The sequence below is a fragment of the Polistes dominula genome, unplaced genomic scaffold (genome assembly GCF_049000335.1).
Source record: "Polistes dominula isolate Pdom_NZ unplaced genomic scaffold, Pdom_raw_medaka contig_11, whole genome shotgun sequence".
Lineage (NCBI taxonomy): Eukaryota > Metazoa > Arthropoda > Insecta > Hymenoptera > Vespidae > Polistes > Polistes dominula.
The window spans coordinates 3,802,960-3,820,823 of record NW_028301154.1 but is presented as its reverse complement, the minus strand read 5'-3'; the positions used below and the strand labels follow the sequence as shown (position 1 = coordinate 3,820,823).

Sequence of the window (17,864 nt, the reverse complement as noted above, 5' to 3'; positions counted from 1 at the left end):
ATACGATCAATTAAATGAGTTTTGAATGTTTTATTTTTTGTTTTGTTTTAATTTTATTAGTATTATTATATTTTATATCATTACCATATATAATATTATATAATACTAGAGTATATAGAACTATTTTATTATACTATATAATAATATTAATATTACTTATATTTTATTCTTTATACTTATAATTATACTAAATAAATAATATAGTAGAATCTTAAACAAATTTATAATTAATATATCATATCTTAAATATTAAATAAACAATATATTTACATATATTATTTTTTAACACATCATTGAACATGATTTTTAATAATACAAAAAAGAAAAAAACCTTTATAAATTAATTATACTTTTTGTAATATCAAAAAAATGCAAATATATTATTTTTTTTTTGTCTATACTTCTAAGGGGAATTCTTTATGAGTCTCACCCCATATACATAATATACCATTAATTCTTCAGGGCTTATTTAAATATAAAATCGTTTAGTCGATAAAATATGCAATTTTATTTTCATGGTGATGGGGTGGGGGCGTGGGGGGTATTTATTATTATTCCAGACAAATTCCATCATTGAAACACGAGAAGCTGATTGTTTCTTCATATTTATTTGTATTCTTTGTTTTCTTCTTTTTTCCTTTTTCTTTATTAATTAGACTATATAAAATCATTTATTTATATAATTTTTGTTTTTTATATTTTTGTTGTTTTTGTTAAATCAACAACATACATCGTCCAAATAAATTTTCTAGGAATTAGAATAAGCGAAAAAAGAGAAATCCCGTTTAATTGTTCAATATTTATTAAACATCCATATGCACACATGTATGTGTATACACAAGTTACATAAATACACACACACACACACACATGAAATGAAATCATACTTGGCTTACACGATGAACCAAGTGAGGCCCGGGGGAAAAAGCAGGTATATAACATGCTACTTTGAAAATTGTGTCAAATACAAATTTTCTCGATGGTACTAAATTTTCCCGAGCGTCAGAAGTGTTACAACTCCTTTTAAATATAATATTTTACACTCGCGGATAAATTGTATTATTATTTTATTGTTTTTTTTTTTCTATCTATATATATTTTCTTATTTTTATTTAATTATATTATTTTTTCGATGTTTCTTTACGACTTCGTAGATTAATTTATTCATAACATTGTAATATTTTTGATACACCTAATCATCCTCTTGTAGATCAAACCTTCACGAGTTTATATTTTACAAATGAGAGACACAAGATATAATTAATTATTGTACGATTTGTTTCTTTTTTTTTTTTTTGTATCTTTCTAGTATTTTTGTTATCGTATTTTTTAATTAATTACGATTTACTTATGATAATCTTTTTGAACAGTTTTTAATTATATTCATTATTATCTAACCATAAGTATTTCCTGACAGTTACAGGGATTTCTTTTTCTTATTTTATTTTATTTATTTTTGTTTGTTTGTTTTTATTCTCTCCTCTTTTGCAATCTTTGGTTTGAAATCTGAAACAGAAAAAGCTAGTTTAAATAATTAATTATTTAAACGAACTTTATACGATTATATATATATATATATATATATATATATATAACGCAATATACTTATAATTATTATAATTATACATAGTTATGTGAAGTGTAGTAATAAGTGAATAATTAATTGAAAAAAATGTTAGAGAATGTAATTAAGGTGAAGTAATTTAGCGGATGAAAGTCACGTAGAGAGATATATGAGATGATTTTAGGTGGACACGTGGCATAATCTAATCAGCATGTACCTAAGTAATTGGAGCTAACTTTATTAGACGTTTAATAATTGGGGCTGAGTTTATTGGACATTTAATACCGTGAATTTGAATTAGTTACCTCAGGCAAATAATGATTATCCAAAATGTAACAGAGTTATTTTTTTCATAAATTAATTTAATCCAAAATATCGAATTTCATATCAGTTAGATGAATTATAGTAATGCGTGGGGTTCCTGTATTTTCGATTATCAATACTTTTGTTTTAGTTATTACATTTTTTTGCATGTTTACTTTGTAATATTATTTATATTTATTTATATTATATTATTATTATTAAATTAATAATATTTAATATTAAATTCCCTCAACACTTATTATGTTTACACACTCATACTTACATTCACACAGACATCTACAAATCCTACTCATTACATACCACACACATATATACACACCCACATATCAGTCGATCATTTACAACCCCTACATACCTCACACTTCACACATTTCTTATCCCACATATACACATATACCCATATATACGTAAGCCTACCACAAATCCACATAATATATACCAAATACACATATAATCCTGTATACATGTACGTCTATTATACAAGTTCAGAAACCATAAATCAAATAATTACATATGTACATGTCGTACATACTCCTATATCTATTATATACAAATTGTGAGTATAACAATATATTAAATAAAATTACATTCCTACATATTCAAACATCTCGACAATCAAATATCATGCATCAAATATATACACGTACACACACACACACGTATTCTCCTTACATCTTCACACATCAACTAATTCGAATACGATAGAAGTACGCATACATAGAGAAACACGTACATATCGATAAATACAAAATCCCAGAAGTACCTAATGAGCGTACAGAGAATGAGAGAGAGTAAGAGAGAGAGAGAGAGAGGAGAGAAACATATACATACTCCGATGGGACTTTCATACATAAGGGAAATAGGGGGACATTGATTTAGTCTCTCTGGGTGGACGACGTGAGTGCAATGAAATTTCTCGAATATTAACAGTCTGTTTCTGGAATGACGACGTTTGAACACCGGTTGTCATCGCGATTTCTCCTTCGATCGTGTTTCTCCTCTCACAATCTCAATCTCCCAAGCTCACAAGCTCACAGGCTCAAGCTAAAGCTCACTCCATCCTCTCCCATCTCTTACCTTCACCTCTTTCTATTTCTCTTCTCTCTCTCTCTCTCTCTCTCGTGTCCTGTATGGTATTTTCGTTGACCGAATGGACGGATGGACAAGAGAACCATTCGCATAACTATGCATTTAATATGCATTCTCGAATATCATTCGTGTCGCAGTATTTTAACATTTGATTTACGAACTGAGTCAATTTAACTCATTAAAAATTTGATTATTATATTATATAGTTATAGTATATATTATTTATTTATATTATATATTATATTTTTTATACTATATATTATATTATATATATATATATTTATATATTTTAAATCAAACCTATTCTAAAGAAGTTTTTACTTCAAAAATAAGAAGAACAATATGTAAATAAAATCTGTGTGGTAGAGAATCGATGAAACGGCAGATGATATTTGAACGGGATGCATGATAACGAGTATAAAAGTGAGAGTAAAAAGGGTCGGTCCATGGGTGGGTGGGTGATGATGGTACGATTGAGGAGGAGAGATTGGTTTTGTAACAGGAGAAGAAGGATCGATAGAACGAGAATGAGGCACATCGATCTTTCTCTTTAACGAGGTTGCATCTGTGACGTACGTCCTAACAACTTCAGCCCTATCACCATTGCCCTTATCAACAAAAATCTCGAAAGTTTAAACGTAGATATGAAGTTCGATACATCATTTACGCTAGAATACCTTAATTTATATCATCGATGATATTTTCTTGTCAGAATTCCTTTTATCGTGAATTATTTTTTATATATATAACAGGTAGTACGTTTACAGTTTTGCGTTAGCGTTGAATTGGAACATCGTTACAATTGGTGTTAAGGAGAATAATGTTAGACTATTGTTTATATTCTTATCGTAAGGTAATGGTAAAATTTTGAGAATAAGAAATGGAAAACAAAACCCTGTTTATATTATTATATATAAAATGAACACGGTATAGAGATTGGTAAAATATGTTTCATTGTATTTTGCAAATGGTCCAAATAAATTGTTACAGGAATGATTTTTAATATAAATATAATATATTTATTAAAATTATCATATTTATTACTATTGTGTATTATAATACACATGAGAAGAATATATACATATAATATTTCAAATAGGTCGAGAGTTTAATTTTTGAAAAACCTTTTAGAAATAAATTTAACAACTCGACATATTATTTAAACATAGAAAGAATATTTCTATATCTTTTTAATACGCGTGTAATTAATATTTTATTATGTACTGAAAACATTATACTTCCCTCCTCTCTCTCTCTCTCTCTCTCTCAGGATATTCAAATTATTAATAAAAACAAAGAATATTTCTTTTGAAGTATCAGATGGTATTTAAAACAAAAAAATCACATAATCTAGATTAAACATGTTTTACACCTGGATCTCTCATAAATATATTTATATTTATATTTATTCGTACGTGTATACATTTATATATATATATACACACACACATACACAAACACCAATCATGTATAAAATGGATAAAATACAATTTAACGAACGAAATGTAAACCAAAAACAAAATGTATCCATTAAAATCCTTTCAAATTATCAATAAATATTTGTTGTTATTCAATTAATTATTACCTTTTGAAATTAATTATTGATTTTAATATAAATGAAAAGAGAAAAAAGAAATCACATATTTTAAATTGTAACATTTTATGTTGACCATATTTGCAGGGTGTACCATGAAAAATAAACAAAATTATTGATGACAGTGATTATTAGAAAATTATTTTCTACGAAGTGTCAAATGATCGTTGAAATTTTGTTTTAAGACTTCGTGAATGTAAAATGATTTAATTGTTTATATATAAAAAGAAAAAAAGAATAAAAATGAACAAGAAATAACAAAATCAATGAGATTGCGTATAAAAGAAAAGAGAGAGAGAGAGAGAGAGAGAGGGAGTGAAATAGATAGAAATGGTGATATTTGTAGAAGCCTCAGAATTATAGTTGTTTTGATCATCCTAATGCAGTTTTGCGTTCTTTAATTTGATTGAAAGGCTTTACAAGCAATACGAGAAAAAGAAATTGATAAAGGAAAAAAGTAAAAGAGAGAAGATAAAAAAAAGGGAGAGAGAGAAAGAGAGAGAGAGAGAGAATCAAAAGATGAATAATTTAAATACCATAAAAGCATCCGTGAATAAAACGACTACCTTGTTTTTTTTTTTTCATATATGATTTCAATGTACTAATTATTGATTGCCAAAAGTACGCACTGTATCTTTTATTTTGTTTTTTCTTTAAATAATCGAAACATATTAATGAAAAGAGAAGAAGAAGAGATAAAACACAATTCTAATGATTTATTTAAAACAATATTTACTTTTGTATTTTTTAATTGATCGACGATTAATTCTAGCCACGATGCGTATTTGTTATTTAAAAAAGATACACGCATATATACACGTTGATGAGTACTATTTTTTATCTATGTAGGTGTGCATTTTTTTTTTTTTTATAATATTCTTTTATATTTCGAAATATTTTATCGGACATTATGGAAACATTTTGTTCCATTTAATATTTCACGAATGTTAATATCAAGAGAAAGAGAAACTTATTATCACATTCATATTTATAAATTTATTTGCAATTATTATTTCATTATTATATATTGCAATATTGTAATATTCATTTGTTTCTCTCTCTTTTTTGATAATAATATTATATTACAACATATTTAATTATAATATATCACATATAAATTTTGTAGTCATTCGTGTCATATCCATTTTTCCTAACTATTTTTATTTTAATATTTTTTACGTCCTTGAGGATACTTCAGTATTAAAGTTGAGAGTTTTATATTTTCTCTTTTACATATTAAGTTACTTTCTGGAATAGCAAACGGTGTGTGCACACGTAATGGATATTTAGAGGCTCGTTAACGACAAAAATAAGATTTTCGTTCAGAACAGTATCCGTTTTCAAAATAACTATTTTAAATTATGATATATAATATCAAGAATATACATAAACATAATACATACATAATTTATATTTTTTGAAATGAAAAACGATCAGACATATATAAATGTTGTAATATTAGGTCATTTAAACACATGATATGTTTTATTTTATATTGACAAGTAAAACGAACTAATCCGATGTTTTATATTTTCAGATTTCATATATTTCAATATATTATTAAATAAAGAAACTATATTCGCGAGCATAGTGGTACGTGATTAGAAAAAGCATTGAATTGTACTAACAAGATATGTATTTATGTATATTCTCAATGCATTCAAAAGGTTTATTGTTTCTATTGTTTAACTCACGATGTCATTTTGAATGTGTTTGGAAAGGTCTTTGAGTGTTCAAAGAAGAGAATAGACAATGTTAGACATGATATATACATGAAGAGAAAGAGAGAAAGAGAGAAGTGTTACTTTATCAATTATGTAAATTGTTGATTCTACTATAATATAAATTATAGAAGTGTGAGATTTATAGTGGAAGTGTTTTGTACAAAATTTGTTAAAAAAAAAGATTAAAAAATAAAGCACGGATATATCTTACATACGTGTACTTAAATTATATTCTTTTTCTTTTTCATAGTTTTGATCATTTAATTATTTAACTAATTGCACAAGTACATAGATACTACTACGAATATATAAACGAAATATTTATTAATTAAATAAATTTATATTATGTGTAATAATATAATATATCGTAAGTATTATTATATAATACGTATTGATTTTTATTTATCTAAAATAAAGTTTAAACAAATTGTAATTAGAAAAAAAACAATACTCGATCGTATAATTTATTTGTACACGTTTTTTATCTCTTTCTCTCTTTTTTTTTTTTTTTTTTTTTAATTAAGAAACAAAAGAATAAATTCTCTTTACAAATTCATTGAAACATTTTATTTCACTCAGGTGATATCGTGAAAAGGGCCAATGACGTCAAATACTCGTTGTATATATATACACGTTATAAACATATGTTTACACATGTGCGTATGTATACATGTATGTATTTCGATCATCTTGGAGGCGTATGCAAATGGGTGAAGTTGACGATAAGCATATGGCTGGCTCTCTGGTTAGTTATTTTTTTTAAAGAATAAAAGAATAACAACAAAAAATATAATTCATTACGTTTTCGATATATAATACGTTTAAATGTTTCTCATCATCGTTAAAACATCTATCTATGTATTATGCCATTAGTTTATTATCTTTTTATCAAATACTGACGCATTATTATGCATAGAATTATAAACTAATCATAATTACGATAAATTGTGTCTCAACCAATCTTATTTTATTTTATTTTCATAATAACAAATTACTGATTAAAATTATGGAATTTTGTTTAAAATATTGTATCACACAAATTCTTTTTTTAAAAATTATTAAATATTAAACAAATAATATAATCAATAGATAATTATTTTAATTGCAAATATCACGTATCACGTAACATAATCATTTTATCAAAATCTTTTAATTAATTATTATCTCCAGGATTAGTATTTTAATTTAAAAAAAAAAAAAAAAAAAAAAAAAAACTACATATATTTTATGTATATTTTCCCCCTCTTTTTTTTTTATATTTTAATCTTTTACATAGATAGCATGATTTGGTTTGTTAATTAGGAATAAAACGTTTAACGAGTAAATATATGTATACGTATATTATGTACATATATGTATAATTACACTGGTAGTATGTAGTTCACTTATTCCAAGATATTATTTCAGGGTAAGCGAATCAATTTCATTAAATTAACGATCAACCTTTCCAAGAGAAACTTCTCCCTTTCCCTTTCCCTTTCCTTCCTCCCCTACTCTCTCTCTCTCTTTTGTCTAGGGTATTCTCATTACGCGTTGGCATATAATTAGTTACTATAAAAAACGTTTTTCTAACGTAGGCTAACTTACATGTTGTAAGAAAATGAAAGATAGAGAAAGAGAGTGTTTGTGTGTGTATGTGCGTGTTGTTATATGAGTAAGAAGAGTAAGAGACAGAGAGAGAGAGAGAGAGAGTATGTATGTGTTAGAGTGTGTACGAGATAGAAAGGTTGTATATGTGTAGAATGTATATGAGGGAGAGGGAGAGAGAGAAAGAGAGAGAATTAAAGAGAGAGTGTAAAAGAGAAAGGAGAAGGAAAATGAGTGTGGTTAGAGTGCGTATGAGAGAGAAAGAGATAGTATGTATGTGTGTTAGAATGTATATGGAGGAAAGAGAGAAAGAGAAAGAAGGAAATATATATATATATATGTAAAATGTATATGGGAGAGAAAAAGAAGGTAAGAGATGTGTGTATGCGTGTAAGTTTGTATAAGAGTGGGGGGAAAAAAAGATTATGAGAAATAAAGAGAGAAAATTTATATGTAAGAGAGAAAGAGAGAGAGAAAGAGAGAGGAGAAAGGTTGTTTAAAGGTCTCAGTTTTTTTCATTTATTCTTTGTTTTCTTTTTCATTCAACTTCAACTTCATTAATTCGTATTTGACGTGTTTGACTTGCCCTCTGATGAGAAGAACTTTTCTTTTTGTTTTTGTTTTCTTTTTACATTTACTTTTTTACCCTTTTCCTTTTTTTTTTTTTTTTTATTTGTTCTTTTGCCTACGTTTTCCTCGTCGTCCACCTTTTTCATTCCCACTATCTCGCGAGTACACTCAACGTTTGTTAGTTTATTTAATGAATATACTTTTTATATATAAAAAAAAAAAAAAAAAAAGATAAAGAAACTAAATGGAAAACAAAAGCTATTATCGACTTAGTTTCTCATGTAAACTCATTCTCATGTACCTTGATAGTTATAGGAAACCCCTAGTACATTCATAGAACGATGTAATGTTTTTTTTTTCTCTTACGATATAAAGCAATTTGATTTTTATCGTATAAAATCAAAATAGAGTCATCTCAAAGAGGAAGAAAAATAAAAAAGAAATAAATAGAAATCGTTTGAAAGAATAAGATTTCGTAAAAATATATTCGCTTGTATTACGAATCTATAGAAAATGTATTTACAATACCAAATGAAGATTTTAATATCAAAGAGAGTAAGGGTTGCCGTCAATATAAAGGGATGACAAGATGAAGGAAGGGTCTTTAGTAAATTCGATGGAAATTATTCGTAGCTCAATCCGGTTGATCCTTCTTGAAAGTAAAACATATCCTCTTTGGTAAATTCCCTATCAACCCGTCGGAGTGCTTTTTGACACAAGTTCACCGGAAGGAAAATTTCATCTACTTATAAAACAAAACAAAAAAAAAGAAAAAAACGGAACGACAAAGGAATCGAACAAAACATTTTTAATCTTTGCGATTTAATTAATAAAAGTATATTCATTATACTATATCTATACATTATTCATATAGATGAAAATTTATTAATGTAAAAATGTATGATTTATTCCTATGACAATCTTATGGGAATAATTAATATTAAATATTAAAATGAAAGCTACATAAAAAAAAAAAATAAGAAACATAAAAAAATAAAAAGATAAAAATAAATCGATCAATTAGAAAATTATAAATTCATATAAATTGATTTGTAAATTATATAAAATAATGTTAAATAACAAATTATAATGCTAAAAAAATTGATCAACGATCGATTAATACTAATGAAAATAAACACATTACGAATCGTTTCAAATAAAAAAAAAGTATTAAAGAGAGAATAATCGCGTTGGGTTTTCTTTTTATCCGTCTGATTTTCTTTCGATACTTTTATATGGAAATCAATAGAATTTTATTTGTTTACCGGACTCCGTAGATCGTAGAACGGAAACGGGGACGATAACCCGATGATAACCTGGCTCCTACGCGTTAAATCCATTAACGTTGTGGGTTGTTAATCGGTTCTCACGGCGCCTAGTTGCCGGCCAAAGCACCAACTGAGCCAGTTCACTTTACCCACCCCTTCTAATCGTTCTACATCCCTCTTCGAAAACCCTCCCCTATCAAATTTTCTTTTTCCCAAACTTTCCCCTTCCTTTTCATCCGTGGAATTACATTCATGACGTGAATAAGATCGACAATGACGACGACGATTTCTAACAGTTAAAGTATACGACATTAGTGATTTGATTTACATCGTTTTACTATTTATAATCGAAGTATACCGTTGGTTTAATAATGATTAGATTCGGGGAATATGTTTCTTCGTTATTCCATGCGAAAGAGGAAATAAATATTTTTTTCAATTGTTCATACTTCGTATTTGAAGAATAAAATTATTCTTATTACCTAATTAATTTACCTTTTGTACGACGATCTTACACCATTTATTTCATCATTTGATCGACGTTTTTTTATTGATGACTGGTCCGGAACGAGATGAATCATGTGTAAGTGTTTTATAGTAATACGAACGAAATGTATACGTATCTGAAAAAGATAAGTTCAACCATAAAAAATTTTATTAAAAAAGAAAATGGAAACTCTCTGATACATCTCAACAAATATTATTATTTAATATTCGTTACATAATATTAAATAATAATATTTCATATTTAGTGTTAACGTGTGTACCTTCAGAAATGCATTTAAACATATAATTTAAAAAGTAATCATTTAAGGCATTCAAATAGAAGAAAATCTCAAAGGTTTGTTGTTAAATCCAACGATGATCACCTGCAACAAGAAGAAAACTATATTAATCATACAATCAAGTGATATAAAGTAGCCTAACAAATGAATCGTCCAATTTGTAAATGCACATTTCAAATTGAATTCTCTATTTATTTTTATCAAATCTCTATTTACTGTTTGCAATAAAATAAAATTTAAACGCGTGATTTTACATTTACAAAATATAAAAAAAAAAGAGTAAAAATATTAAGTAAGCAAAAAGAAAAAAATATCAATTAATTATTATGAAATATTTTTTTAAATTGCACTATATAGAAAAGAAAAATTACAAATTTAATGAAATACGATTACAGTGAAAAATCTTAAAATTGAAACAAGAAAAGAAAAATTATTTTAATATTCATCAAACGTTAAGTGAGCTTCAAAATTTAATGATAAGGGAATTTTAATGTTTTTGACTCGAACTAACTAAACACATATGCATCTTTTTGACGATATAGACACGAATTTGGTGTCCCAAGGAGATGGAATGAACCATCATCTCCAATTACAACTAGAAATTAATGACGAGCAAAGAAATAATAGAATTAAATATAAAATATGACTAAAGAACTATTCTCGAAAGGTTCGAACATGATATTGAACCTTTGAAAATAATTCAGTAGTCTGTAGTTGCCCTCTTGAGCCACAATTAAGTGGGGGCCTCTTCGGCTTTAAGCCTCTTCTTTCTTCATTCCCTGAAAACTGCATTTGGACATTTCCTACGTGCGAGCAAGATAAGATTTTTCATACTACTTTTGCAAATAAACTCGTATTTTGTTATGATTCTAATTCTCAATTATTACAAAATTAATTTACATTTCGCGTTCACTTTTCTATCTCGTGGACCATCAATGAACTTAGAGTTCATTGACCATACACGAGAACATTTAATCGAATGTCCAAGCAGATAATAATTTCCCTCGATGACCTAATAACACTTCGCACTTTTAACGTCGAGTAATAAAATCGAATAGAAATAAATAGTGCAATAAATGTAATGCATTTTCTTGCAATACTTTTATTTCATTAATTAGTTATATTTAATTATATCACATATTTCTAGCTGTAAGAGGAAATCGCGATAGTGCGTAGTGCTAATCCTGAAATACTTAAAACTAAGTATCAAATGCATCAAAGAATTTGCGAATTTGATTCGACTCTATCTCGTTCGAGGTAAAATCGAAGTAGAAATAAATCTTTCAAATGGTTGCAAATACCTTTGAATCATGATACATAATAAACATCACAGAATAGTCACAAAATAAATTAACAAATCAAGCATAATAGAATGAGATGATCAAATTTTGTAACAATTCTGTATAAACCAGGAGGCGCGGAATTTCCACTCCGGAGTGGAAGTAAGAAGTCTAATGCCTTTCCTGGATCCTACCTACTTAAAATTAAAGTTTTCACATTCATTCAGAGAAGTATGCTACCTGCCTGCCTATTATCCATATTTTTACCCATTTTAAGAAAAAACATACATACCCACCCACTCACTCCACGGTTCTCACACATACCACCAGGGTGCAAAAGCCTAAACTAGAGAGCATGCCCCGGAGCACCTCCGACACCCTAGCTCAACCACGTTTTCTAAACTTATATGCTAATGGGTATACGTACGTTTTGCTGTAATCGACTGCCAAGGCTAATGATTATTGCATAAAAAACTAAAGCAAAAATACAAGTATACACTAGCATATATATGCATACTAGTAATATACAAGTATATCAAAGTTTCCACAAATAAATGCAGTAACTATACTATGCAAACGAGATTATCAAACAAATTAGAAATATTTAATATAAATATAAGAATACAGAAACGTGATATGAGGAAGTAGTGCTTTGAGTATTTAATGATGTATTAAATGAATAAAAAATATCACGAAACGATGTACAATACACACTACCTAATACGCACACACAGGTGTAAAGTACATCGTGCAATCACTAGCACAATAATAGCCGCCAATAGGGGAAAAAACTAAAACTAAACCCACGCTAACTGTTTCTCACCCATACGTGTAACACCTGGGCACATGCATAGATGAGAACGCAGAAAGTATGGGGGGGAGAAACGGGAGATTAGTATATTAGAAGCTGAAAATCCTGATCTAAAAATTATGATTAAGACATAAACACATAAATACATTTGTATAAAAATTCATCTAAGCGACTAAGGACTCTACAAGTCATTTGGTGAATAATGACTTAAACAAGCGAATGAAAAAAAAAGTTACCCCATATGAAAAAATTATAATTTCGAGGTAAAGATGTATTAAAAGACTCTACAATGTTGATGGATATTTTTTGCAAACCTCGGACGACTATTTCATTAAATGGCTGTTCTAATTAAAGAACTGGGCTTTGAGCCGCCACTTAACTGCCAAAGTCTATCCGTCGCGAATGAGTTTGTCTTCTTGCTCATTTATTTAAAATATCAAAATATTGATATATCAAAATTAATCTCGATTAGATAAACAATGTACGAAGCAATGCATGTAAGACATTTATTACATGCTTTTCTAGACGAAAACGAGTAAATTAATGCTCGATTTCATCACTACTGATCACGAACAAGACACGAAATAAAAAAGAGAGTGCATTTATTAATTGCATTATTAATTAAATGACATTAACCGATGAGACAAGAAAACCTATCCTGAACTAATAATAAAACTTACAATACAATATACAATTTTCATGAGTAACTCCTAAAAAGGAATTACTCATGTGCTCGTCAATAATTTATTTAAATAATTACAACCAGTAACTCGTGCCGATTCGGACCTTTCATCCTCGGCATGATTGAGCACTGGAGGGACTTTAAATAAAAACTCACAGTTTAAGATGTTCTGCGATGGCTCCAAAACACTCCTAATTCGTAGCAAGTATTATAGTCTGACGATGGAAGATGATACTTGATTTGCCATTGAAGAAGATCCATCGAAGAACAACCAAAAATCCATCGAAGATTCATCAAAGATCCATCGAAGAATTCATCCAACATCTTTGAAAGGAAGAAATTCCATGGTTCTATCTGTATAATAAAATAGAACAAAACGATAAGTTATCTAGAATATTATCCAAAATCATATAAAATAAAATCGAATAAAATGTAAATAAAAATGAATACTTACAATGCATTTCAATGAGATGCAGCTCTATTGCACCATGGTAATGCACCTCGCGTGAATCTAACAACGCGGTATAAACGAAAATAAGAAACTATAGATGAGTTTCTTATCGCGAAACCGAAATTTTATTATACGACGAACAACACTGACTCTAATTCGCGTTTGATTTTAACTTATTACTCGTCCGATCACTGATTCTAGACTGCACTAATTCAAAGACTGCATTGCTCGCAGTCAAATGCAAGAACAAAAATTTCACCCCCAGTCACTTCACGTGGGCCATTCGTGCACGATTGCAATCTGAAACTGAAATAAAAAGCAATACTATTAATATCATTACTATTACAGAAAATCATTAAAATTTTTAAGGAATTATTTAATAAAAGAATATACTCACTTTAAATCTTTATTAATGAATGCACAATTGGTCTCCTATCCTTAGGATGACGATGGCAATGTACAAATAATGACTATAAAACTGCATTACATTCAATTAATTCAATTAACACTAGATTTATGGACTGAGCAAATTTGATTCATTTCAAACTTTTTTGTTACATATATATATAATAGAAATATTTTAAATTAATTGTGATTTAATAAAATTTAAATTTAATTAACTTTAAAGTAGAATATTTTTTTAAATTATATGGTAATTTTTAATGCTGTAATGAAATATACATAAATATTAATTCCTTTCCTCTATCCACTTTTTCATTTAAACAACGTTTGTAAATTTTTAAATAATAGTGAACAAATCTAGTGTTAAACGAATTTCTATATGAACTTAATAAATAAAATGTGAATATATATACCATTCAAACGATGATCTGAAACACAAATAAAAACAATATTATATAAATCGTTGTTATATAAAAATTTCTATAGTTATTGAGAAAATGTTTAATAGAAAAATATACTCACTTTGATGGATGCAGGATGAATGCAGGATGGGTATCCTACCCTTAGATGACGATGAGCACAAGTTTAAACCGAATAAAAGAAACTTGCGAGTTTCTTAACCGAGCAAACGAAACTTTAACATACGACGTTCAACACTGAATCTACTTGTCGAATTTTTTATATTTTATTTTAACACGATGCAACACACGAAAACCTCATTGCCTACGCGCTCGATTGCAATGATTTTCTGAAACATAACAAAAAAAAGAACAATTAATATCATTGTTGTAATAAAAATCAATTGAAATTATCATAGAAATGTTTGATAGTAAAATATACTTACTTTTAGTCTTCGTTGATGATTGCAGGATGGGTATCCTACCCTTAGGATGACGATGTATAAAATAAAATTAAATAAAAAGTCTAAAAAGAACTGAAACATACTAAAGACTATATTACAATATTTCCTGTAAATCGTTTCTGAAGGCAGGGCACACATTAAAACCCTTGAATATTTTTGATAAAATATTCAATGGTAAATATCAAAAAATAATTTAATTATCTATGAGAGTTGACATAATTAAAAGTTAAAGTTATTAAATATTTGTGAAATTGATCAAAGTATGCAACTATTTGCTTGCAATATTACATATCAAGTATGCAATGTTAGTATAAATATTAATTAAAAATCTTTAAAGTTGTCTAAATAAAATAGTAATTGTATCAGCAAACTCAATAAAGAATAACATACAAAATATAAACCAGATTTTATACCATTCTATGCAATGAACAACTTTATAAACTATTAAAATAAAAAAGATAATGTTAGAAATAAAATTATTAAATAAGTTAATACGCCTCATTTTCGTTTATGTTGTCTCGTTGAAAGATAGAAGGCGAATAAGAGGTATGTTACTACGTAACCTTGGTAGAGGAGACTTTGGTAGTGTCGAACGCTCGGCTATTATACCTATGTTTTCGGCTGTTTACGTTTTGTCGTCGGAAATTCGACGAAGAAAATTCCTCGAGAAATTCCTGGAAATAAAAATACATATTTATAATAACCTATATGCCGAGTGTATTGTTTTCTTATTTTTCCTCTCTCTCTCTCACACTCCTTCTCTCTCACTCTTTCTGTAGTATTTCTATATGCTTATATGCTTATACTTAAAAAAAATAATGCTCACCTCGCCGTATCTGGAGAAGATAAAAAAACTTGCCACAAGGTAAAAAAGATTAGTGAATTCGTGTTATAACTCTTCCCATGTTAAGAAAGCTAAAAGAAAGTAAAATATGAAAACACATATAAAAATTATGCATGTAATATGCATTTGATATATAACATTCGTTATATATCATTTAATATATAACAGGAAGGTGTACATTAAAATATTAATTGAAACAATTACCTGAAATTAACGGGTTAACAAAATCCGCTGCAACACGTATACAGATAACAGAATACAAAAATTCGAAAGATTCGCCATATTGATGTGCATAAAACAGACGCGTAAGACTGGCGCGAAAATACTGCATGCGCGAAAATGTTGCGCAGTAGATCTTCTTTCCACCTATAATAAAGAAAAATTTCGAATGATTAAAAATACGATATAGGACCACAAAAATTGTCAAAATATACTCAAAAAATCCAAATTGATCCTTTTATCCTTTATATATTATAATAGGAAGGTGTAAACCTTACAAAATATCTTTTAATTACCTGATCTTAACGGGACGATGACACTCCGATGTGTTCTCCACGAATGACGCCATGAAACTGAAGAATTCGGACGAAAGCTTGGCTGTGATTGGCTAATTCATTTTTTTGACCATGAAAAGGGTCCTCACAGCTTCTTACACGGACAGAATCTGACCTTCTTTATGACCACGCTGGTCAAACTACATATGATAATTTGTTTATTAAATAAATTAAAAATCATTTCTATTTTTCTAATAAATGTACACAACACTTATAAATATTCTAAAAATAATGAATAGAATAAAGACAATGTCGACATTAAGAGATCTTTGTCGTTTTGCACAAAAGAACAAAATCCTATAGAAGAGAATTGTCGATAGAAAAATATCTAATATGAAATGCAGCATATGAAAGAATAAATTACCAAAATATGTATCGATAAAGAATCCTCACAATTTAAATACTTTCAGAAATGCATAAGATGTGCATTGTTTCTAAAATATTTACAATAACGTTTATACACGATTCACACGAAGATTATTCCACATGATTTTCTATGCTATAAGATACTACATTCTCCTTATTCTATTCATTATTTTTAGAATAGTTACAAATAGCGTGTACATTTAATTTCTAATCGAAAAAAGAAACATAAATTTATAATATATCAAAATTATTTTCTATTTAATGTACCTTAAATCCTATGAAATATTTAAACTAATGTATATGCATAGAAATAATATGAAATGTAATTAGAGAATATTAGAATGATAAAATAATTGTTAAATAATTAATATAAGTGCATATTGTTATCTAATAACTTATTACATATGATCTATGTACCTTTCTCTTAAAGATTCACCTTTTAACTGAGGCATTATCCTCTATAAAAATACTTTTATTTTAATGTTGTTTAGGTTATTTTCCAAATTTGCCCATGTATGCAACGCATATAACATTCGAAATAAACAGAATTTCAGATTATAATTCTCTTATTTTTACACTATTTTCACTCTACACAATACTTTACACACTTTAATTATAAACATTACAAAAATAATGAATAAAACAAAAAAAGAATACATAATAAGAACATTATCTCATGAAGTGCGAGAAAACAATCATGTAGAAAAGAAACTTTGTCAAAGAAATTTGCAAAACAATTGACAATCGTTCGATTGCCAACATTACATAAGTCCCTATTATCTTTATGAATAACGTAAGAATTTTTTTTATGATAGGGATTTATCTTTATAATACTGGCAATTGAACGATTGTCAATTGTTTTGCAAATTTCTTTGAAAAAGTTTCTCCTCTACATGATTATTTTCTCTAATGCAATGAGATAATGTTTTTATTGTGCATTCTTTTTTTATTTAATTCATTATTTTTATAATGTTTACAATTAAAGTGTGTAAAGTATTGTGTAGAGTGAAAATAGTGTAAAAATAAGAGAATTATAATCTGAAATTCTGTTTATTTCGAATGTTATATGCGTTGCATACATGGGCAAATTTGGAAAATAACCTAAAC

The 17,864-nt window shown here is 27.7% G+C and overlaps 1 protein-coding gene across 6 annotated transcripts in view; it reads right to left on the bottom strand.

Annotated features, from left to right (window-relative positions):
* Positions 1 to 1,054: 1,054 nt before the first annotated feature.
* The window catches only part of LOC107073310 (prolactin-releasing peptide receptor), a 60,770-nt gene continuing 43,960 nt past the window's right edge, over positions 1,055 to 17,864 (bottom strand). For all 6 annotated transcript variants that reach the window (XM_089178491.1, XM_089178495.1, XM_089178490.1 and 3 more), the window contains one exon: positions 1,055 to 1,506. The gene's annotated coding sequence lies outside the window, so the exon portion shown is untranslated. The remainder of the gene's footprint in view (positions 1,507 to 17,864) is intronic.